Source organism: Podarcis erhardii, assembly GCF_964252035.2.
Source record: "Podarcis erhardii genome assembly, chromosome: 3".
NCBI lineage: Eukaryota > Metazoa > Chordata > Lepidosauria > Squamata > Lacertidae > Podarcis > Podarcis erhardii.
In genome coordinates, this window is record NC_138507.1 from 76,606,791 (window position 1) to 76,631,512 (window position 24,722).

General features: G+C 43.9%; 1 long non-coding RNA gene across 2 annotated transcripts; it reads right to left on the minus strand.

Moving 5' to 3' along the window:
* Positions 1-656: 656 nt before the first annotated feature.
* On the minus strand, positions 657-23,144 carry LOC309338578. 2 transcript variants are annotated; one of them, XR_014154968.1, is made up of 5 exons: positions 23,072-23,144; positions 21,883-22,054; positions 10,866-10,965; positions 7,910-7,981; positions 657-1,054 (listed from the first exon to the last, which is right to left on the minus strand). It is a non-coding gene; the product is annotated as an uncharacterized lncRNA (long non-coding RNA). The 2 variants fall into 2 exon arrangements; XR_014154969.1 differs by lacking the exon at positions 657-1,054 and adding an exon at positions 6,915-7,046.
* Between the last annotated feature and the right edge of the window lie 1,578 nt (positions 23,145-24,722).

The window sequence follows — 24,722 nt, forward strand, 5'->3', positions numbered from 1 at the left end:
AAGCAGATAAAATAAAAAACCGAGATGAATTCTGTAAATCTGGGACTGTCCCTGGAAATAAGGACTTGGAGAATCTTCTAGAATGAAATGACCCATCTTGTTGGCAGCCCTGGTCACTTGGAGATGTTACCTGTCAGAGGGCTCTTGGGTTTGACTTCAGTTTGTGTGTCCTATGATGCTGGTGAAGGGGACATTTCCAGTCCTACTTGGAGCTGTTGGGGACTGAAACTGGCATCTTCTGCATGTAAAACTCTAGCACTGTACTAGCCAATCTATTTTCTATTTTTGACTTCTTGTTATTGTGTCCTTCTCCCTGGCTCCTCAAAGCCTACGCTGGGCCTGTGTTGCTTCTCCTTTCTTTTTCCCATTCCTGCCCCCTCCCCAGCCTTTAAAGCAAGAGTGAACATTATCAGACCAGCTGCTTTGGTGAAGCACAAATCAGTCTCAAGGAGGCTCAGAATTTCTTTCTTAAACTGGGGAGGTTCACTAGTACAAAACATGAACTCCTTAAACTCCTAGTTTAAGGTATTTAACCAATACAATTTCCTCTCTCCTTCTTTAATTTGATGTTCTCACTTGTATATTTAAAGATCTATCAGTTTTAATTTTGTTTTTTTCCTCCCGCTTTTGTGCTGTGTCATTTTCTTCTTCTTCTTTCTTTATAAATTTCCAATAAAAAATAAGTATAGTATGAAGAAAAACAGCCAGCTTTATCTATCTAAGGTTACTCCCTCAGGCATATTTTCATTGCTTTTCTAAACTCCTTCATTTTCAGCAAAGAATTTAAGCCTTTTCAATGGACATAAAAGTTCAGCAGGGACTTTTAATTCAGAAATCTTTTATTTGCTTACGCGTGGATACTCAATTACCATATGGATAACAATGTTGTAGTAAGAAAATCTTTTTTCCCAGTGTTCAGCATATAATCTCTCCTTTCTCTGTCAATTTTCACAGCTTGATGTACCTCAAATAATGGAAACGTGACTTAATTTTCAGTCTGTCCTTGAACAGCATTCAGTAAGTCCTTTTGATTGACTTGTACTAGCTTGAGCTCCTACTGGAACAGAGGCTGTATTCAGTAGCAATTTTTTTTGGTCACATTATAAAATTAAATCTTTAGTATTCTTTTTTAAAATAAGCAAATATGCACTTTTACCAAGAAAATCAGCTGGTACGCCACTGAGGTTTGGATAGGAGGGATTAAGCTAGGCATTCATTGTATTAAGGATTTTGGCCTTAACAAAATCATGCAAATCCCAAGCTTATGAACAGTTCAGCGTAAGTCTATAGGTTTATCAAATTTGCCAAATCCTGGGCTGAATTTCTGATGATCAAGGATCAACCCATTCCTGTCATTGGGGAACATATGGATCTACTCCATGTTGTGACTGCAAATGTATATATGTACAAAATAATCTAATTGTGGCAGAAACTGTTATGATAACTCACTGGCCAAAGGGGTAGAAAATTGTTTTTGTAGGATGTAGTAACATTCTAAGTGACTTCTTATTCTTTCTCCTCCTTCTGATCCATGCACTGCTTTTAGGTTTAAATTGTGTAGCTTAGTGGTAGAGATGGGGGAGAAACATGATCCAGTTCAATTTAAAATAACACACACAAATGCATTATATCAGGAAACATTGCTTTGCAAAAATGTGTACATTAAGCAAAAGTGTATACTAGGAGAAATTTGTACAAAAATGTTGATAAATTTTCACAAGGACTTTTTTTTAAAAAAATGCAGAAGCTGGAGATCCATTCCAGCCTTTTTGTTCTGCCTGCATCTCTCTCTGTCTGCTTCCCTCGATCCCCCATTTTTTAAAACACTGGGGGGGGGGGGAGTAATCTGGGCACATGTGATGGCACACTCCCAGCCCATGTTTATGACAGGATGACTGTCAATGCATGCAGATTGAAATCACTGGCTGCAGCAATTCAGCACAAAGTTAAAGTCTTATCCATTATATGCAGATGTGCTAAATGCAACATCAGCCCCATTACTGCTGGTACCAAATTTTGTGTTGTGTGCCAACACAAAAATGGATGAAATTGTGTCTGCTTCCTATTGCATTGATGACTGGGGTTGATCATGTTGTAGCATGGGGAGGATGCAACAGCAGCAAAGGAACAGTAGTAAACCTTCTGAGTAGTAAGCAGTGTAAACCTTCTGAGTTAGGAGAGGCTTTTTGGCATGCTTGAGAAAATGAGAGTGGACGTGGGGATCCAAGATACTAACAGCTCTTGAATTCCTCTTTAACATGATGTTCTCCTACACATCACCCCCTCCCTGCAAGAATTGTTCGCTGTGTGAGTCTCATATAGTAATAATGTAATATCCTATTGCACAAAGTAGCTGACTTTCCACCCCACTGGGTGTCTATTCAGTCAGTTACTCAATCCAAAGGAAACATCCCTGATTAAGCAACCAGACACTGTGCCATGTTACGCTATTCCTGCAGCCAGTGAACAAGTGCATTGTGTGACAGACGGGGGGAAGGGTGTGCTGTCATCCACAGAAAACTGCTATTAAGCTAAGGTGTCATTTTATACACATCACAGCAGTTTAAAGACTCACAGAATGATAAAGGTTACAACAAGGTCATTCAGTCTTGGGCCAGGCATATCATAACCTCTAAATCACCTCTCGACTGATATTCTCCCCCCCCCTTTTTTTAAGGTAAACTACCAGTCACAAAACTTCCAGCCTACAGCCATTAAACAGAAGGAACTGCCTCACACAGAGTTAAAACGGTATTCTTCCAATCACCTTGGTAACACACTTATTTTTAATGAGCAAAATTCGCATAAAGCATTTAGATATTGAGCTGTATCCTTCTATGTTTTTACATAAAACATCATTTTAATATACAGCATTGTTTCTGACTGTTTGTATATACTGAATGACTTCTACATATGGAATTGTGCTTACATATGGAATTGTTTTTAATTGTTGATGTGTGTTTTTTGTTTTACTGTGAAACACCTCTTTGAGATTATCTTATTGGAAGTGCTTCATAAATGGAATCAAATAAGTGCATATGTGTGTTCCAAAATATATATTTCATTTTCACAGTTTTTAATCATTGTTTGTCCAGAGCCTAGAGGGGCATTCAGACTGCCTTCTCCTACCTGAGATGAAACGTTAGTCAAGGTGATGTACCCTATCACCCATGACAATTCAACATTCTATGGCTTTTTAAATGTGTTTGGGGGAGGGGGTTATTAGATTGTATTTGGTTTAGTTTTAGCATGTATTTTGTGTTCCCATTTTGTTTTTCGATGTTGTGAACTACCCTGTGATCTTCCAGTGAAGGGTGCTGTAGAAATTTAATAAATAAATGCTGACTTGGACTGTTGCAAATTGAAACCCAGCAGCATCTAGATACCACGTTCCTTCACAGAAGGTAAAAATGCCAGCTGCTTTTACACTAGACTACAACCACAGAGCCTAGGACTTGCCGATCACAAGGTCAGCGGTTCGAATCCCTGCGACGGGGTGAGCTTCCGTTGCTCGGTCCCTGCTCCTGCCAACCTAGCAGTTTGAAAGCACGTCAAAGTGCAAGTAGATAAATAGGTACTGCTCCGGTGGGAAGGTAAACAGCATTTCTGTGCGCTGCTCTGGTTCGCCAGAAGCGGCTTAGTCATGCTGGCCACATGACCTGGAAGCTGTACGCCGGCTCCCCTGGCCAATAAAGCGAGATGAGCGCCGCAACCCCAGAGTCGGTCATGACTGGACCTAATGGTCAGGGGTCCTTTACCTTTACCTTTTACACTACATTTTGGACTATCTGCCTTATTGCTTAATAAAATCTTGGATAGTAGAGTCAGGTTGCCCAGCATATCCATCATGATACCTGAAATTGATAGCCGACGTGAACCATGGCAACCATGGGAAGTGATGGAGGTAGGAAATATTTGTTATTTGTATCATAGCTTTGTGGTAACCTGCATGCCGTGTATACAGTGGCGTAGCGTGGGTTGTCAGCACCCAGGGCAAGGCAAGTAATTTGTGCCCCCTAACAATGGATTTGCGCCCCCTAACCCGTGGATTTGCGCCCCCTAACCCTAACCCCCAGATGTTGCGCCCGGTGCGGCCGGCCCCCCTGCACCCCCCACGCTACGCCACTGCGTGTATACCCTGCTAAAAGGACCCCAAATATCAGAGCTAGAGGAAAAACATCTGCCTGAGACTCCAAAGACCACTGCCAGTCACAGCAGATAAGCCCTGGACTTGATGGACCAACGTTATGACACAGCGTAAGAGAGCATCATATATTCCTTAATCTCCTGTGCTATTAAAACTGCTTAAAATATCCAGAGAAGCTGCTGCCAATGACAGCCTTTTTCTTCTGTCAAAACAAAACAAATTCCTTCCAGTAGCACCTTAAAGACCAACTAAGTCAGTTCTAGGTATGAGCTTTCGTGTGCATGCACACTTCTTCAGATACTGACCCACTGGGAAAGTATACAGCCTGGTGTCCCTCTTCTACTGCCGTTGGCCAGAGAAAATTCTTCCCAGGTCAGGTATCTGAAGAAGTGTGCATGCACACGAAAGCTCATACCAAGAACTGACTTAGTTGGTCTTTAAGGTGCTACTGGAAGGAATTTGTTTTGTTTTGACTATGGCAGACCAACACGGCTACCTATCTGTAACTTTTTCTTCTGTGGTTCCACTTAAGTCCTTTCACCCTCACTGTAAGGGAACAGCGTCATGAGTTACAAAAGCAACTGATCAGGGACCATGACAGGTTCAGTGATATCAGCAATGGGAAGTTGCACAATATTTTCCTGGAACAAGGGGCTTCCTCCTTACTAGGAATGCCTGAGCATGGGAAACACAAAGTCCTTTCAGATCCTTTAAGTGTTCAGTCAGGCCTGATTTTTTATATACACCCCAATAAACTTAATGATTCTAATCAGTGCGTTTTTTCTGGAGAGACGCAGGGGTACGCATACCCCTAAACTTTTTGTGAATCTATTGGGAGAAGAAACTAAATTTTTAAAAAATGTTTAGTTTCTTCTCTAGCATGGTGAATCGTCAGTGTGATGGCCTGGGATTCCGATTCAGAGGCTGAACCAGAGGAATCCCAGCCTGCACAGGAGTCCCTGCCTCCAGGGCCGGCTGAACTGGGGCAAGGCCTAGATTCTGAGGAGCCTGCACCTGTGTCAGATCCTCAGGAGCAGGCACCAGGTGAAACCCTTCTGGCCCCAGAGGTGCTTGAGGACTCAGTGGCTACAGGTGAGCCTCCTCCGGGGCCCAGTAACCCTTCAGCCTCTCCTGAACTACAGAGGCTTAGGGCAGAGAGGCGAAGGGAACTGGTTGCTCCCAGGAGGAGTGCTCGCCTTAAGGCCAGAGGAGGCGGGGCTCCTGGGGACTGGGACCGCCCCTGGCCTTAGAAGAAGATAAAGGTCAGTCAGCCCGGTCCCAGGTTGCGGGAGCAACGTCGTTGTTGGCTTCAGATCTTCCAGTGTTCCTGTTCCCTGCCCGGCCTCCTGCTCCTGACCTTCCAGCGTTCCTGTTCCCTGCCCGGCCTGCTGCTTCTGACCTTCCAGCGTTCCTGTTCCCGCCCGGCTCCCAGTTTCGGACCTCGCCTCTCATCTTGTGAACTCTGACTATGATCACGGTACCTTCCCCCCGGGGCCAGCACAGTCAGTTCTGTTGCTACCCCCAATGGTGGCTTTATTTACTGTCATGGTGTCCCCTAAGTCTAAGATGGAAGCGAGCGTTTAATGTGTGAAGGAGTGTGGAATGTGGATGTGTGGTATTTTACTGATGAAAGTTTAGCCTCATTGAGGGGCAGTATTTATTTTTCCTGATTTGAACTATAAAATGGTGATTTTCTTGAGTCAAAATGGAAGTACCCCTAAACATTTTTTTTAAAGCACTGATTCTAACAATTTTTTAAAAACCAGAAGAAAGCCCTACAGATTGTAGAGGAGATTGCAGCTTTGCGGGGGTCTTGAAGGCAAAGGGACCCCTGACCATTAGGTCCAGTCGTGGCCGACTCTGGGGTTGCGGCGTTCATCTTGTTGTATTGGCCGAGGGAGCCGGCGTACAGCTTCCGGGTCACGTGGCAAGCATAACTGGTGAACCAGAGCAGCACACAGAAACGCTGTTTACATTTCCGCCGGAGCGGTACATATTTATCTACTTGCACTTTGACGTGCTTTCAAATTGCTAAGTTGGCAGGAGCAGGGACCAAGCAACGGGAGCTCACCCCGTCGTGGGGATTCAAACCACGACCTTCTGATTGGCAAGTCCTAGGCTCTGTGGTTTAACCCACAGTGCCACCCGTGTCCCTTGGGGGGGTCTTATCTTATCTTATGAATAATAAATAGTAAGTCTAGTGGCAGTTAGCCTTAGGTGTGTTTTGCACATCTACAGCTTTAAAGTAAAACACTAATCATTTTTATCTTTCTAGGTTGGTTCAAGGCTATCTACTCATAAAATCAAGTGATTCTTTGTCCTACCTACAGTGGAAGTATAGTTGACTGAGATAAGAGATAGGGCCTTTTTAGTGGCAGCACCAATACTATAGAACCATTAAACTTAGGTGGCCCCCACACTGGTTGCCTACTGAACACTTTAAACTTAATTCCACCATGCTTTTGCCTTGCTAGAATGATAATAACTTATCTGAAGGCTACATTTCATTTGCTACACCTGCCTCTGCTATGTTCAATTCAATATTGCTGTTTTATTTTGATATTGCAGTTTTAAGTATTGTAAGATGCCTTGAATAATACACATGAATTAAAAGTAAAAATTTCTATAGAATTTAATCATTTTTAATAAATAGGACCCCTGGTTTTGACCACGATGAGCCAATGAAAGAGATCTCTGTCCCCCCCACCCCAATCCAATCCCCAAATGCAGTGAAAAGTATTAAAGGGGAGCAAGGTGCATATTATGCCCCGGAGTCATGATTCTGAACAATATGGAGACATTGATGGCTTCACTGGTAGGACCAGCAGCAACAGACTCTCCCGATCCCTCCAGACACAGCTGCGATGGATCCCACAACAGCAGTCGGGTAATAGAAATGCTGTGATGAATTGATGGGTTCATTAGTGTACAATTTAAGAATCAATGGACAAGGCTTCATAATAGAGCGGAGCTCGCAGGAGCCAAGTTCCAGCACTTTAATTGCAGCAGGAGCTCAATGTCGACATTTATTTTCTTAAATGCTTCCCCCGAACAAAGAAAACAATCAAACAGATTGAGAGACTGAGGGATAATTTGGTGCTTGTGCATGTGTGTATGTTTGTTACTGGGGAAGGGAAGGGAGTAACTTAACTGGAAAATCACTTAGAACAGCTTGGCAGTGTTTACGACAGTATTAGGCACAGTTCAGAAGAAGCATTTTCACATTATTCGGCTGGGCTGTCCTAATGAACATGCAGAGCTCAAATAGGCTCTGGTCCTAACAAGAAGGTGCCCAAAATGAACAATTAGAGGGTGTGCAACTGTAGAACTGTGGGTGGATCACACACATTTTCATCTAGATAATCTGCAGCCTCGCTTGTCAGGTTAAGACGCAGCCAAAGGTGGACTGCGTCACTGTAGCCCATATCTGTGCTCTATTTAGTTTTCAATTCAACTTTGTTTTAAACCAGTATGCTACTTTTGCCTGCCTCCCCAGGCACTTCTATAGATGCTTTAAGGGCCTCGGAGTGGTAACGTTCCCTGTTAAATGGGCAGCAGAACACCTCTTGGTATGCATAGGAAGTTCCTGGGGAACAGTTGGGGTTCATCCAGTGGCAGGTAGCTGGAGTCTAGGATCTGTGCATGCAGATGTAGATGGCAACCAGACTCTGGGCATGTTGACTTCTGGATACCTGGCTGATTGATATGTAACTAGGGATGGGAGAGGCAGTCAATCCAGTTTGCATTTAAAGGTGAATTTACCTAATATGCGATCTGAAACACAGCCATCCTTTGAAATCTGAATTTTGCAATGGAGTTTTCTAGCCAAGGAATCTGTAAAAAAAAAAAAGCAAAAAAAAAAGCATCCACTAGGGTAAAGTGTGCCTGTGAATGCATAGATTAGTCAAAATAACATTTAAAAAATGCATTATGTCAGGTGAAATTGCTTTTCAAAAATGAGTACGCTAGGAAAAAATGTATACAAAAATGTGTATATAAGGAGAAATTTGCACTGAACTTCAATAAATAAATAAATCACAAACTAGTGTGAAAATATGGAGAACCAAATTTAAGACCGGGAAAATGAGGATTTGAAAGAAATTGGAATTGACACATTTGCCCAGCTGTCCTTGTAAACAACATGGCTGCAGTCTAAGATTTGTGTGTACAGGTATGCACAGCAATCCGGTCTTGGGCATCAAGTTGACCTTCAGACCCCCCTAACCCACTGGATGATTGAATTGTAGCTTATGTATTTAGCCCATCTCTGCCTGAAGCAGGAACCACACATCCCCCCTCCCAACATGACGTGGATCATCCTCCATGAACTCAGAAAGAAAAACTCCATCCTGTATAATGAACTAAAATAACCACAGCTACCACAACAATCTATCTCCAAATACAGTGAATTAGCAAGGGCTCTAAAAATGTAGACATGTGAGAGGCTGGTACACCATGCTCTTCTTGAGCTGCCACTTTCTATGGAAGGCAAGCTGCAAAAGATTGATGTTATGACTGACATACAGATAATAGAAGCCCTTTGCAATTAGTAGCTCAATGACAGCTAAGGGTAATCTGTAGCGGAAGAGTGCTGGGGTTGGGGGAAGCAGGGCACGCGGAGGAGAAAAAAAGTTGTAGTCAGCCGTACTTTCTGTAACATCCATCCCATTTCATCTGTTCCCCGGTAATGATGGCCAGAGGCAAGGTCTAATGATACACTTTTTACCAGTAAGGTGTGTGTGTGCGCGCATTGAAGACAGACATTATAAGAGATAAAAATAGGGCCAGAATTAGAAATGTTTTGTCTGCTATAAATCTGCTGGAGAATAATAGCTTTTCTTCTGAGGAAGGTGATGCAGGCAAATTAAATATGCATACCACATAAGCAGATATGGCTGGCCATGAAAGATAACTTCCTCCTCTTCTTCCAAAAGGAATAAAACCCTGAACTTCAACTATTCATGTCGGACTCAGTGGTACCTAAGGGACTGGGAGAGAACCCGCAAGGTGTGTGTATGTGTGTGTGTGTATGTACACATGGTTATGGGCTAGGCAAATTCACTAGGCATGGCACTAAATGAAAAGGGTGTTATATTCTAGATGCCAGCAGAATTATTTGAAAATACAAAATGAAAGCAAAAAAAATATAGTTTTCAGCCCTACATGGTAAGCTCTTTCTTTTTCTTCTTCTTTCTGGAAAAACAAATTATACGGCACCAGCGGGATAGCTTTAATGCGCTCCAAGAGGATATTAAGAAAAGGGGGAGAAACACCCCCAAGAGGCAAAAGAAAATGTTCTCTATAGGAAATTAAGCCAGACCTCGACAAACAACAACAATAACCTACAATGCAGGTAAAACTTCAGACACGAATCAATGAATAGAGAATGAACATTAGCAGAGCCTGAAGCAAAGGCAGCCAGGAACACAAAAGAGGAGAGAGGGGCTTTGGAGCACCCACTGAAACAAATTCCAAACAATATGCATACTAATGAACTCGCAATGCCACTTAGTTTTGCATCCATTATTCATTGTTTGGCTTTACAGAAAATGCAACTTCACAATGAAGTGATTACAGGGAGCATCAATGGCAGCAGGATGATAACAGGGAAGGAGCTGGCCGCTGCACCTGTTCCTTCAACCTTTGGTCCTGGTGCATGGAAATTAAGATCGAATTGGCAACTGGAAGGTAGGTTTGGACAAGGACATCGCTCCCAAAGAAGTGCAGGGCAGTGGTACTGCCAGATCCATTATTTCTGTCATTCATTCTCAAAAAGAGTTGCAAGAGGTCTTCAAAGAGAACATTTTGGAAGGCCCTCCACACAACAAGGGTTTGGTGGCCAAAGAGAAGAGGGGCATGTCTTCTCTTGCACCTCCCTTGGGTCCTAGGAAAGGAGAGTGCTTTGCACAAAGAGATTCCAATTCAAGATGTCCTTTTATTGAAGGACAATGTAACTGAGTTTGTCAATGTAACTTAGCTTTATTAAATATGTTAATACTTTTAATAGCCTAGGCCTGACATATATAGATGATAGGTGATGATAGATTAGATAGATAGATAGATAGATAGATAGATAGATAGATATAGATGATGTTGCTGTTTAGTCGTTTAGTCGTGTCCGACTCTTCGTGACCCCATGGACCAGAGCACGCCAGGCACTTCTGTCTTCCACTGCCTCCCGCAGTTTGGTCAAACTCATGCTGGTAGCTTAGAGAACACTTTCCAACCATCTCGTCCTCTGTCGTCCCCTTCTCCTTGTGCCCTCCATCTTTCCCAACATCAGGGTCTTTTCCAGGGAGTCTTCTCTTCTCATGAGATGGCCAAAGTATTGGAGCCTCAGCTTCAGGATCTGTCCTTCCAGTGAGCGCTCAGGGCTGATTTCCTTAAGAATGGATAGGTTTGATCTTCTTGCAGTCCATGGGACTCTCAAGAGTCTCCTCCAGCACCATAATTCAAAAGCATCAATTCTCCAGCGATCAGCCTTCTTTATAGTCCAGCTCTCACTTCCATACATCACTACTGGGAAAACCATAGTTTTTTACTATTCGGACCTTTGTTGGCAAGATGATGTCTCTACTTATTAAGATGCTGATGATACACAAACACTATTTTAAATTTCTTTTGGTTGCTGGGTTTCTTAGTGCTTTAATGGGAAGCTATTAAAACTGTTCTTTGTTGAGAATAGGAAGTGTATTTGAAGCAATGTTGGGTTCTGTACCTCCATTTGCTGCTTCATCCTGTTAGTCCAGGCCATGCTGCATTATAATTTTGTTATCTTCCAACCGCACCTTAAGCTGGAGCTAAATGTATGAAATTTCCTGAAATAGAAATAAGACAGGGGGGTGGGGGAAATAAGGGATTATATTTAAAATTACATCTTTGCACACAGGTCTGTGTGTCATAAGTACCCAGTGAGGCTTACACTCCATTTCACATTCATTCCATTGGCTTCCTTACTTTAAGACTACACCCCTCCATCAGATCTCTGCAGCTGATCTTAGATAAGCAGTAGAAATGACAGTTTAGCTTGGCAGCTTGGCTGGCCTGCTGAATGTGTCAAGCCTCCAAATACAATCTGACTTTTGCCTGTTATAACACCCTTGGCCATGGTAGCAAGCTGGTTGGTTCACTAAAAAAAAGGTGTTTTTCCTTTGACATTTCACACTCCATGCATTCAGACGTTGTTGTCTTGTCCTGACTTTTGCCTTGACTTGGGGTTTGCTTCTAACTTACAATTAGAAGCAAGCCCCAGGGAAGGGAGAAAACATTCGATCAGTTCATTTTTTCTATATGCAAACTGAAATGTCATGATCCTTAGAAATGTGCACTTCTCTGAATTTTGCATTTAAATTCAAGAAAAAAAAATTGCAAAAAATGTGTAGGCAGGATACAGTGGTACCTCGGGTTAAGTACTTAATTCATTCCGGAGGTCCGTTCTTAACCTGAAACTGTTCTTAACCTGAGGCACCACTTTAGCTAATGGGGCCTCCTCCTGCTGCTGCGCTGCTGGAGCACTATTTTTGTTCTCATCCTGAAGCAAAGTTCTTAACCCAAGGTACTATTTCTGGGTTAGCAGAGTCTGTAACCTGAAGCATATATAACCTGAAGTGTATGTAACCCGAGGTACCACTGTACAACGAATGAGCCCACAATCAGTAAACTAGTTCGGTAAAATTGCTGGTAGTTCTTAGGAGACCCCTATTCAGGATGGTTCCTCTTCCCAGGCAACTCTAGGAAATGTAACTCCCTGAGGGAAAACAAGGGTCTTCTAGCCACTCTCAGCACCCTTTACAAACTACACTTCCCAGGATTCTTTGGGGGAAGCTATGACTGTGATAGGAAGTTGCTTTAAATGTATAGTGCAAATCAGGCCCTCTTCCGTGTGATGGCCTTTCAGGTATTTGAAGAGCATTTTCATGTCTCCCCACCCCAAGCCTTCCCATCCCCAGGCTAAATGTACCAAATTCCCTCACCCTTTCCTCATAGGACTTTCCATACCCATTAAAAGCAGCTGGCAAACAGCAATAAAAGTAGTCTGGCTACTGCTTCTCCTACTAATTAGATTTCTTACATGCCCCTTCCCCATGAGGTCGCAAGGCAGGTTGCAACATTTTCAAAATACATTCTTCTATTTAAAAATACACGTATTAAAAATAGATATAGTAAAAAAAAGCAGTTAAAAAAACTTACGTCAAGAGACTTTACCTAAAAGTGAAATCGGTGATCGAGCCCCAAAGGAGAGGGGGCGGGCTGTGAGGCAAGAGGGCTAAACACACTGAACAAGAGAATAGAGGATTCTGGCTTTCTACTGCAACAAAACTGTTTAAGAAGAATGGAATATGAATGGGGTGGTCTTAATCTTCTTCTTTTTTGCCTCTGCTGAAATTCAGTAGGCTGTGATGGGAAACACAGGCCAAGAGGAGGAGGAGGAGAAAGAAAGTAGGTTTCCTGCTGGAAACTATTTTCTTTAGATTTACCTTTATTATAAAGAAACTCTCAGATCAAATCAGGAAGAGTAAATAAGCTTCCTGGAATAGTACCCAGGGGTTTTGTTTTTGATAGAGAAACAAAATTGGGAGTGAGGTTGGGGAATCCATCAGTGTCCAGGCCTTAAAGGCACAATAGTCTGCTTTATCTGTGCAGCAATTTTGCTGATTTCATCTCTAGGGCCGTTTAGTCTGCAGCTAATTAGATGTGCCCTTACTAATAGGCATAAAAGTCACAGGCACAAAGGAAGCTGACTTCTACTGAGACACAGGAGTGGCTTGCTCAGTGGGGCAGAGATGGAGCAAAAGTCTCCTGGCACGACCACCACTGCTGCTGCTACCTGCCAGGAAGGGAAGGATGAGACAGCAATGGAGTCAGGGTCATGCAGATGCACCTTTGGGAGTGTCAGATGGGATCCACTCATGCACTCATGCTGCCTCTGCTGTCCCCTTGTGATGGTGACACTGCTGTCTGGAAGCTATTCTAGAAATTTAGTAAATAAATATCAAATATTGATGTGGCTTCCTACTCCTGCATAGACAGACCATTGGTCCAGAGGCGGATTTAGGGCAGTGTAACCTGTTCTGCCACACTGGGCACTGAGCCTAATGGGTGTCGCAGGGCATGGCAACTATGATGTAGCAACCTGAGGAGAGTGGAAGGTGAGAGATAGGGAGGGTCACTGTCAGGGACTGGGCATCGGAGGAGGAATGGTGGAGATCGCCCCCCCTTCTCCTGCACTTCCCAGAGAAGAGGGAGACAGTATAGATTTAGATCAGTGGTTTGCAGAAGGTCATAGTTCAGAGGCTGCAGGAGGGGGGAGCTGGGAAATATTGGGAGAGGAGCAGGAGAAAGAAGAAGCACCAGGAGAGAAACAGCTGACAGACTAGGTGTCTTTAGAAAGCATTCCAGACCCCCCCTTCCCAGGACCCTGTGGGCATTGAGAGTAGGAGAACAGAAAGCTCAGAGGCAGAAAGCACAGATCAGCCGATGCAGGGATGATATATAACAGGAGAGACGGAGGGGTGGGGACTTTACTCGGAGCAACATCCTACATCTCTCTCTGAATATTGAATAAAATACCTTAGTAAGAGCTTCTTTTTTCCCATTTCTGGCAGCCTGCTGTGAGGGAGGGGGATCTGGTTCCCTGAAGCCTGACAGTCTCCCAATTTTGTCTTTGCACAGGGTGCCACTGCAGTTTGAAAGACCAAAGTCCCACCCTGATTGGCCCACCTAAGCTCAGAAGGTCAGGTGGGATCTCTCCCAGCTGATGAATTTTCATAAAGATTATTATTTTTAAGAATCACAGACTGATGGGAAATGTGAATGAACTTAAATGGGGGGAAATGAGAAACTGAGAGGTTCATCCATCACCATGTGAGAGTTTGTGAAATGAAACCCCTTGAATTGCTGGGTGAATCACTGGATTCTCTAGAGGAGCAGCACAATGAAATGGTTGTGGTTCATTCTACCTAGAATCTTAGTCTCAACAAAGGAAGTCACTGGATACTTCTTTTTGCATTTGCGCATATTGTTGTCCAGAAGGAGCGAATGAATGTGATGCATATGCAGGCTGGAGACTGTTCTTGGAGGAGAAACCCCCTAATCCGCAGCGGGAGAACATGGCCAAGGCACTGGTGTTTCATTTTGGTTATAAAGAGTGTGCTGAGAGCCTTTTTAATGTTGGTTATCCACAGTGCTTTTTTTCCTTTTTAAAAAAATGTTTAGGAGTACTCTTATTTTCCTGCTCATAAGAAAATACTGCCCCTCAATGAAGCCAAACTTAGCTTCACAAAATGTTTAGGGGTGTGCATACCCCTGCGTCCCCCCAGAAAAAAAGCACTCGTTATTCCCCACCAAAGACAAATGGCACAGCCTTCTCTGCGAATATCCTTTCTCGGGACGACTTTTGCAAGCATTTCGTAAAGTTGTACAGTATTTTGAATTCCTGGTAGCGATTCCTAGCACGAGGGGAGCCACGCTGGTAACAGCGTTTCCACTCAGCCTCGTTTATCACTGTCACTGGCTATTTTTAGTCAGGCTTCTTGGGAAAACGGTGAGAGCAATTTGTGAAACAGCACAATGATGCTGACAGCAGTTTATCTTAGCAAGATTATTACTCTGTGTACATGACTGACTAATGGTAGCTGAATGTTTTAAAACAACCACAGTTTCAGTACATTTCTTGCCTTACCCCCCCCAAAGCCCCCCCCCCACTTTCCAAGGGCTTCAGACATAAGGGATTTATTTGAGTTGACAAGAGATGGAAAGGTAAAATGGAGAACAGCCTGAAGAAACAATAAAGCTGAAAGTTTCCAGGCAAACTCAAGTCTGCTCTGTTTCTTTTTTAGCTGCCCCCGGTATGCTCCCATATGGTGCGCAGATGGGCATGGAAGGGGCCTCGGTGGTACAGGAGTGTAGGCTTTAGGGATCAGAGACACAAGGTGATCCCCGAGGAAAGGCGCTTTTGGGGGCTGACTGCTTGGACCAAAAGGGCTGCTGCCATGATGTTTTATTGTAATTCTTTGTATAACTTTACTTTTATATACGTATAGAGGATTACTTCTAACAACATTTAATTGCTTTATAATTATTGTTTTCAGTGCTTCTCATTTTCCTATGTACGCCTGCTTGAGTCCCGTCAGGGAAAAAGGCAGGGTGGTAAATAAATATATAATAATAAGTTAAACAAACAAACAAACAAGCATACTCAGAGCCTTGCCACAGTAATTCATGCAGTGGTTACTTCAAGACGGGATTAGTGCAGTGTCCTCTGTGTGGGGCTTCTGCCGTGCTTGATCCAAAAGCTGCAGTTAGCACAGAATGTTGCGACATTATTGCCAGCAGGACTGAGATACTGTCAGCATATAACACCTCTGCTCAGAGATCTGCGCCGGTTGCTGATCTGCTATCAGGCCAAGTTCAAGGTGTTACTTACTATTAGTATATAAAGCCCTTAACAACTTGGGGACCTGTGAGATCGCCTTAACCCACTTGACTGCTTTAATCTATAGAACTGGCACTCTTAGAGGTGCCACAAAAAAAACTTGTTCTGCATTTGAAAGAAATGGATCTTTTAATGCGGCAGCACCCAAACTTCAGAACTCCCTGCCTATTGACATCAGGCAGGTCTCTAAAAAGCATTTTCATTTAAGTCAGCCTATTTAGATAGGTGAAATGTTGACATGCATTTTCATCTGTTTTTAGCTTCTCATTAATTGTCGTTCTTTTTTGGTATGTTTTAAATAGCTGTTCTGAACTGTTTTTACTGATGATGTTATTAATTCTTTTTGTAAACCACTTTTATTTTTCCTTTCTTTCAGTCAAGTAGTGTACAAATTTGATGAAATAAAGACCGCAGGTGGCACACGCATTCTCAGGGAGCCATGGCAGCAGCAAGCAGAGCTTTATTCCACAAAATGAGGACATTGCTTGGAGGCTGCCCTCAGAAAAAAATTACTCCTGCATTTCCCAGAAGGAAAGTCCAGAAGCATTCGCGTTGCCACAGAATCCTGCACACTGATTCCAGGGTTCAAAGCCATGTGCAAATGCATAATGAGACCATTTGTAGTCATCCTCAAGTGGTTATTGTCATTGCATCCTGAAACGCCATCTAGTTCAATAGCTCTCAGGATACCCATTACAGCCTCTTGTTGTCGACGGGCAGCAGTGCCACTCGGCTGTAGAAATAAACACTCCAAAGAAAGAGGGAGTCGGAACAGGGCCTGCTATTAAACGGCAGCGCTGATTTCTCAAGGGAAGCTGTTTGAAGCTGTGTTGCCTGAGGAGGTTCAAACAGGGCTGGCTGGAACACAGGGGGATTCTAAGGGGGAAGCCTGATGGGGCTGTGCCCTGCGGGTATCACTGCTTTTCAACTGCTGTTGTACAAAACAGCAACAATTGATGGAAGAGCAGAGCCTGCCTGGTAACCGCGGAAGGAAGTCAGGCAGGGGAAGGACCTACGGCAATCTAATACCTATATGGGCTGATTTTCTACAGATGGCAGTAAGCCCCCAAGCCTTTAAAACACAGCAACTTGGCTCAAAGCTCAGGCATCCCTGTCGATCAGTATTATCACTGATCCATTGATACAGGGAGCAGCACAGCCTCCTCGCCGGCCAGGCAGCTCCAGCAGCTCCAGTGGAGTTGATCAGGTTTCGCCACAAGTGATTTGCAGGCTGCATCAACTCCAGGTTTGATGTGCCGTCCTGAAGAAAACAACAACAAATGTACTGGATGAAAGTGTGGTTTGGAGCAGTGGGAATTCAAGTGAATGCACAGAAAGCACCACAAAGAGTAAATGTGAGGATCTGTCTGGTGGTCAGGAAGAAGATAATAATTTCTTTGTGAAATATATTGTTACAAAAGTTGGGTGCCTCCCCCTCTCTCTGCTGAGCTGTTGCAAGAGTCCATGAGGTTCCAGGCACATACCTAGGGTCTGTGGTCCTTTGGAGAATTGAGACATGGCAGAGACTGTTGTAGCTTTAAGAAATATGGTTTATTCACCTATTTACACCTTCAGTCTGTGTGGAGCAAGTCCAGATCTTACAGCATGGTCATTTCAAGATGGGCTTGTCCCCTATAGCAGTGCAGCCATGGAGTTCAAAGCATCTTTCCCAGCCAGTCTGCTCAAGATGGATCACAGTCTTCCTTCTTCCCATTCCTCCCAGAAACCCTTGCTTGAGATTTTCCTTTCCTATCACTTCAAACACACCCACCCCACCCAACACCTTGGCAACATCTTTCTCCCCAGGCCGCAGGATTCCTTAGATGGCCCATCAACTCCTTTTTGTCACTTTAACAGATTTGCTCTTCACTAGGCCAGCCAGTGCATGAGCCACCACTGAAAAGGCCCTGTCATGGGTCAGCGCCAACTAGGATCAACACCAATCCTATTGTTTTAGAAAGTGCAAATTTAATACAATTGCCTTTAAAGGCAAACTGAATCGAATTTCTCCCCAACTCCTACTCAGGACTAAGCACCACTGCATCCCATGAGGCTCAGTTCATTAAGACTTATTCCCAGGTAAATGGGCAGAGGATTGCCATCTAAGTGTCTTTGCTCTTTTTAAATGCTCCACTAGTTCGAGCTTTACAGATCTAAGCTTCTGTGTTTAAAGGAGCTATATTGTTGTCATAGCTCCTGCAGTTTAGGCTATAGGGTGGTGAGCGGGAGACATGTATACACACAATTCATTCTCATTGACACTTTGGTTTGATTTCTATGTAAACTTCCTAATTATCACAATGCCTCCACAACATAGCTCTTGAACAGATGTGTTAGAGACAAATGTAATTAGCATCCACAAGCACTACTATATTTGGGTTCTGCAGGATTCTCTGTTTTGTCAGCTTCAGTGCATGTATACCCCACCTTTCCTTCAAGGAGCTCAAGGTGGTGTGTACACAGTGTACACAAGAAGAGACTTCAGCAGTGAGCTCTGCCTGGACCAGGATAACTGCCTAAGGATGCCAAGTTCTGATGCCATCTCTGCCCAGATGAGTGCTAGAAGAGAGTCTGAACCGCTTACCTCCAAACAAAACTAATGCACAAACATTCAGCTTATTATTCCATGGCACATTTCCCAGGTGACAAGCATTTATTCATAGCCTGTCATTTATGGTGGTGCATTTTTAATAAAGCTATATTTGCAGCACTGGCCTCCTGGTGCTATAGCCTGTAGCTAGTAATGAATGGCAGCCTGCCGAAAGCAGCAAACAGCCATCCTGTAACATCCAGAGGATGTACCCAGGCTTCTCTTACAACCTCTTCTACTTTTCCTTTCCCGCTTAGAAACCTGTCAAGGACTGGAGGATATGTCAGCTTGCCCTTGAATCTACTGCACCTCGATCAATCCATTGAATATCAGAGCTGGTCTGCCTCTGACATCACAGCCATTTCTCCAAATCCCATCCGTAGACAAGTTAATAGTTCTGTCCTTTGCAGATGTCTGTGGGGGAAGTCAGGTTGGGAAGTGAACTGCATTTCAGAAACTTATTAGCAAAAGCAGAACTCTCTGACTGTGACCTTTGTCGTCTGTAGGGAGGAAGAGAAATAAAGTGGCAAGCAAAGTGGGTGGAGGGAAGGGGTGGGGAGAAGTTCTTTTGAAGCAGCTTCCCTGCTGCTCGTAACAATACCAAATGTGTGACATATGAAGAGAATGCGACTTACTGTAATGCAGGCATCTGAACCTCCGGCTGTTAAGCGCACCTGCCATTGCCCACGTCTTCCTTTTCATCTACTCACTGCCTGATGCTCCCGTCACACTCCCCTGTCCTTCTGCCAGCTGCTCACTTACTCCCTCTGACCCTTTATTTGCTTTCACTTTCCCCCCCTAAAAAGAGGACATCTTAAAAATTATTTCCTAATGAGAGGAAGCAGCTATTCTCTCCCAGCACACATCTGCAGCTTTTGCCAACCCGGTGCCCTCCAGATGTTTTAGACTCCCTCATTCCCAACAAGCAAAACACCTGGAGTTTTGTAAACATCAGGCTGACAAATGCTGCCAACAGGAGACTTTCAATCCCAGTTCCAGCTTCTAGCATTGCTGTAGGTTTGCAACGGTTTCTGTGCTGCATCAGTATCAATCCCACACAGGATTCAGTGTGATGGACTTGGATGTAGGGAAACTGGGCTTAAATGACACTTCCTTGCTATATTGTTTTGGCCAAGTTGCTTGCTTCCCATTTTTATGTTGGGCAAATTAGAGTAAGAGGGCTTCATTCCAGTGACATCAACACTTCTGACATTAAAGCAGAAGTAAGGAGTTAGATGCATGAAAGATGTTGTTGTTTTTTAGTCGTTTAGTTGTGTCTGACTCTTTGTGACCCCATGGACCAGAGCACACCAGGCACTTCTGTCTTCCACTGCCTCCCGCAGTTTGGTCAAACTCATGCTGGTAGCTTAGAGAACACTTTCCAACCATCTCGTCCTCTGTCGTCCCCTTCTCCTTGTGCCCTCCATCTTTCCCAACATCAGGGTCTTTTCCAGGGAATCTTCTCTTCTCATGAGGTGGCCAAAGTATTGGAGCCTCAGCTTCAGGATCTGTCCTTCCAGTGAGCGCTCAGGGCTGATTTCCTTAAGAATGGATAGGTTTGATCTTCTTGCAGTCCATGGGACTCTCAAGAGTCTCCTCCAGCACCATAATTCAAAAGCATCAATTCTTCGGAGATCAGCCTTCTTTATGGTCCAGCTCTCACTTCCATACATCACTACTGGGAAAACCATAGCTTTAACTATATGGACCTTTGTTGGCAAGGTGATATCTCTGCTTTTTAAGATGCTGTCTAGGTTTGTCATTGCTTTTCTCCCAAGAAGCAGGCGTCTTTTAATTTTGTGACTGCTGTCACCATCTGCAGTGATCATGGAGCCCAAGAAAGTAAAATCTCTCACTGTCTCATTTCTTCCCCTTCTATTTGCCAGGAGGTGATGGGACCAGTGGCCATGATCTTAGTTTTTTTTTATGTTGAGCTTCAGACGATATTTTGCGCTCTCCTCTTTCACCCTCATTAAAAGGTTCTTTAATTTCTACTGGTTGTGAATGTCTCAATGGGCTGTTAGGATCAGAATAGATTTCACTTTAACCATGTATTTGAAACTATGATTCCTAAGTTTTTCTTATTCCCCCCACCCCAATGGCTATTGCCTACATAGCTCCTCATTTTGAACGGGATCATGACGTAGAGGGAGGAGGAGGACTTATGTTTCCACCCAATCATCTCATCCACCTGTTTGTCTCCAAAGTTGCAAATTGGGGGGGGGGGAGTTTTTTCCATTAGGAAAATATCACAACATAAAGGGTTAACTCTGCAGCCTCAGTCCAGATCAGCACCCCTTCCCCATTACTGCTGCTCACTTAAAAATGAGAAAACAGTGTTAATCTCAGGTTTCAAAGATGCAGCTAAAGTCTGACCTTTCATTTCTTAAATAGAAATGATACAGATTTGTTGTAAAGGGGTTTGAATGAAATGAGGCGCTCTGTAGAATTTGGCAGCTGTGGGATGAGGAGCGGAGGCAGGAGCAGTGTTTTCTGAAGCTGCACATTATAGTTTAAATGTGGCAATTCTGGGCAACTCAGTTTTCAGCTTACCACAGCAAATTGCCAATAGCGAGATTTTCTTCCACGCTGTGCTGTTGTAACATAATTAGGAATGAAACTAACAGGATTTTGAATTCCCTTGTTAAACCCTGAGATGGGGCATCCAGGAAGAGTTTTCAAGCACTTTCCTCCAGAGATCTGCTGAGGCTGCAGGGGGAACCTCTGCTTGAGATTTTCTTCATCAAATTCCTTTCCACAGAACGCGGATGTCAGGGGCTCAGGAGCAGAAGCACAGGGAAGGGAGGAAAGGGAGAGCGAAGGGGAAGAATCGGAGGGCAGCGTAGGAGAAGATGACAGTGGCCCGAGAGATTCCATGAGCCTCTCCAACGAATCGGAAGATTCACAGAAGGGGGCGCCGGTGGCCAGGGCAAGGGGGGTCCCAAGGGGGACACTCCAGAAGCAAGGGGCCAGCGGGGACTCCCAGAGCAGCAGTTGGAGATCAGGACCAGCTTCCCCACCAGAGCATAGTGGGGGGGAAGAGTCCCAGATATCGGGGCCAACGTATCCCCCATCAGGGAGAGAAGATGAGTCAGGGCTGACCACGCCTCCATCGGAGAGTCAGGCAACGGAGGGGAGGTCAGGTCCAGCCAGCATCCCGGAAGAGGGAAGCAGTGATAGAAGCAGTGTAACGGTCAGGAGGAAGGTCACTGGGTTGGCGCGAGAGCCAAGTTCAAATGTACAGGCGCGCGGGACAGTAGAGAACGAGGACTGGGAACCAGGTCCTAAAGCCCGCCTGAAGCAGGGGGAGGAGTCAGGCGACTCAGCGTCAGAAGAGTCCAGAAAGGGGAATGCCTCAGCGGGCAGAAGGACCCAGCGGAGGAGAGAGCAGAGGAAGAGGTGGAGCAGGGCTAGAATCTTAAACTGGTGTCAGGGGGGAGGAGATTCAGACGGAACTTCGACGGTCTAGGGTTTAAGACGTAGAGCTGCGCGCTGTGGCTTTGAAATGGAAACTGAACTTCAATAAAGACTTTTGTACATAACGACGACCTGGCGTTGGTCCTCTGTGAGCTGGGACCTTGGGGCAGCTCTGACAGCAGTCTTTTCCCATTCCTGGACAGTGTTTTCTTCCAGACTTATGCTAAAGTTATTAAACAACTACAATGACAAATAATGGCCCCTCCTGCCCCCCCACTCAACAATTAAACACACCTGCACATCTTTCTAGCAGAACAATTTCTCAGACTTCTTCCAGACCGGGTATTGACTATGAATGAGCAAGGCTTTGTTCATCCAGTTTTGGCTGGGTTAGCTTCATGATGCTGTGATTCTTCTCCCTTTTCCTTGTCTCTTCTCTCCCCACAACACATCTTGGAAGATCTGACTTTTTAAAAACACAAAACAAAACAGTGGAACAGCTATTGATTTTCCGCAGGTGAAGATGGCATAGGAAAGTTTTTAACGTTTGATGTTTTATTGTATTTTTAATATTTTGTTGGAAGCCACCCAGAGTGATGGGGGAAACCCAGACAGATGGGCGGGGTATCAAATTATTATTATTATTATTATTATTATTAATAATAATAATAAAAAAGTTGTTAAGCAGCTATGGTAGTTGGTTACAGCCTGCATACCTTGATCTAGAAATTTTTGTCTCTGTGGTCTGACTCACAAAATCGCAGAATTGTAGAGCTGGAAGGGACCCCAAGGGTCATCTAGTCCAACCCCCTGCAATGCAGTTAACACAGCTAAAGACTTCCTGACAGATGGTCATCCAACATATGCTTAGAAACTTCCAATGAAGGAGAATCCCCAGCTTCCAAGGTTGTCTGTGTTGTGGAGGGTGGGGGTGATTTTTAAAAATATTTTTAAAAAAACATTCAGATTAAAATTTTACAATCAAATATTAAACAAATAAAATAAAAACAAGATTCCAAGGAATCTCTTGGACTTCCCTCCTTCCCTTTGTGGGTCCTATTGTTAACCATTTCCTCCAGCATCTTTTATGATAATCCAAATCTTTTACATCTCCATTGTGTCCAAAATTCACCATTAAGCTACAAGTGATATTCCAATCCTATTAATGATTTGAACTGTTTACAATGGTTTTTAAGATAGGTTATAAATTTTCACCATTCTTTATTAAAATTTTGGTCTTCCTGATTTCTGATTATTCCGGTCATTTTAGCCACTTTGGCATAATCCAGCAACTTGATCTGCCATTCTTAAATAATAATAATAATAATAATAATCCTGTCAGGCTGGGAATATCCCCTCACTCACTCAAGTTTAGAACATCCTACCAGTCTTCAGCAGAGTTGCTTTTCTTTCAGCAAAGTAAGTAGCTCACGTATATGTCAAGCAAAGCTTTAATAAAGAAAATTGTAACACGATAACCTACCGTCTGAGAGAAACTAAAACAACGTCATGAGGCGAGAATGACAGTTGGCCTCTCTAACTGAACTAAACTGAACACCTGAAGGGAGGGGCCGATTCCAGAGCACAATACTGAAGCCCCACCCACCAGATAACAGACATTCTACTAATCAAATTAGGCCCCAGTGTTTTTCTTACATTTTGTTCCACTGTCAAACAGCTCTTACTATAAGAAAGTTATTCCCAATGTTTCCCTACCCCTCTCTGGATATCATTTTAACCCTTCCATTTTCAAAAAGCATTGTCTTTTATATCTGTAATCTAGATCTGAAGCACCTCAAGAGAAACGGGAGGATTTAACTCTTCCCCCTTCCCATGCTATGGCGGCTCTGTCTCCACCCTTTCTCCTGGTTGCCTGCGGTGCCTGACAAGCAGTATGGACCAACACTTGTGAATGATCCAGGCCAGAGGACTAGTTTGGCAATTCAAGTAGCTTCCCGGGCATGAGTCAGAGTAGCCTTGTGTTGTTCTAATGGGATGTAGGTTGGTCATACACACATCACGCAACAGCGGCTTAAGCCCTCAGGCACATCCTTCCCTGGGAGACATTTTATTTTTTGATGATGCCAATTATGAAAATGATAAAGCATAAAAAGAAGAGAAAACTCAGGTAGCAATACCTGTCAGTTAAGAAAAAGATTCAAAAGAGGCAATGGGTCAATAATACCTTTCTTGTTGTTGTTGTTTAGTCGTGTCCGACTCTTCGTGACCCCATGGACCAGATTACGCCAGGCACTCCTGTCTTCCACTGCCTCCCGCAGTTTGGTCAAACTCATGCTGGTAGCTCCAAGAACACTGTCCAACCATCTCGTCCTCTGTCGTCCCCTTCTCCTTGTGCCCTCCATCTTTCCCAACATCAGGGTCTTTTCCAGGGAGTCTTCTCTTCTCATGAGGTGGCCAAAGTATTGGAGCCTCAGCTTCAGGATCTGTCCTTCCAGTGAGCGCTCAGGGCTGATTTCCTTAAGAATGGATAGGTTTGATCTTCTTGCAGTCCATGGGACTCTCAAGAGTCTCCTCCAGCACCATAATTCAAAAGCATCAATTCTTCGGAGATCAGCCTTCTTTATGGTCCAGCTCTCACTTCCATACATCACTACTGGGAAAACCATAGCTTTAACTATATGGACCTTAGAAAGCACTGCAAATAACAAGGCCAGTGGAAGTGATGGTATTCCAGCTGAACTATTTAAAATATTTTAAATTTTTAAAATACCTTAGGACCAGTTAAGTGCTCATTATTTTCTGATGATTTAGCTGGGTTGCTAACAAGGATTCTTTTGTTTTTATGGCATAGTGTATATTAATGCTTTTACATTAAGTCACTTGGATACCTTTGAGTAACAAGGAATTAACTAGTATAACAACAACAACAACATGTTGTACACCACCCCAATCTCTGAGTGGTGCGAGATTCCAGGGTTCCAGGGTTCATGTTGCCTTCACAGGTGAGGCGGAGCGGAGTCTGTCCTGTCTGCACACACACACACACACACACACACACACACACAACCTGAGCCTAAGATGGAAGGATCACAGCATTAACACCACAAAAAAGTCTTGTAACTATAATCTGATACCTTTAAGACCACAGGTTATATATGCACAGGGCAAAAAGA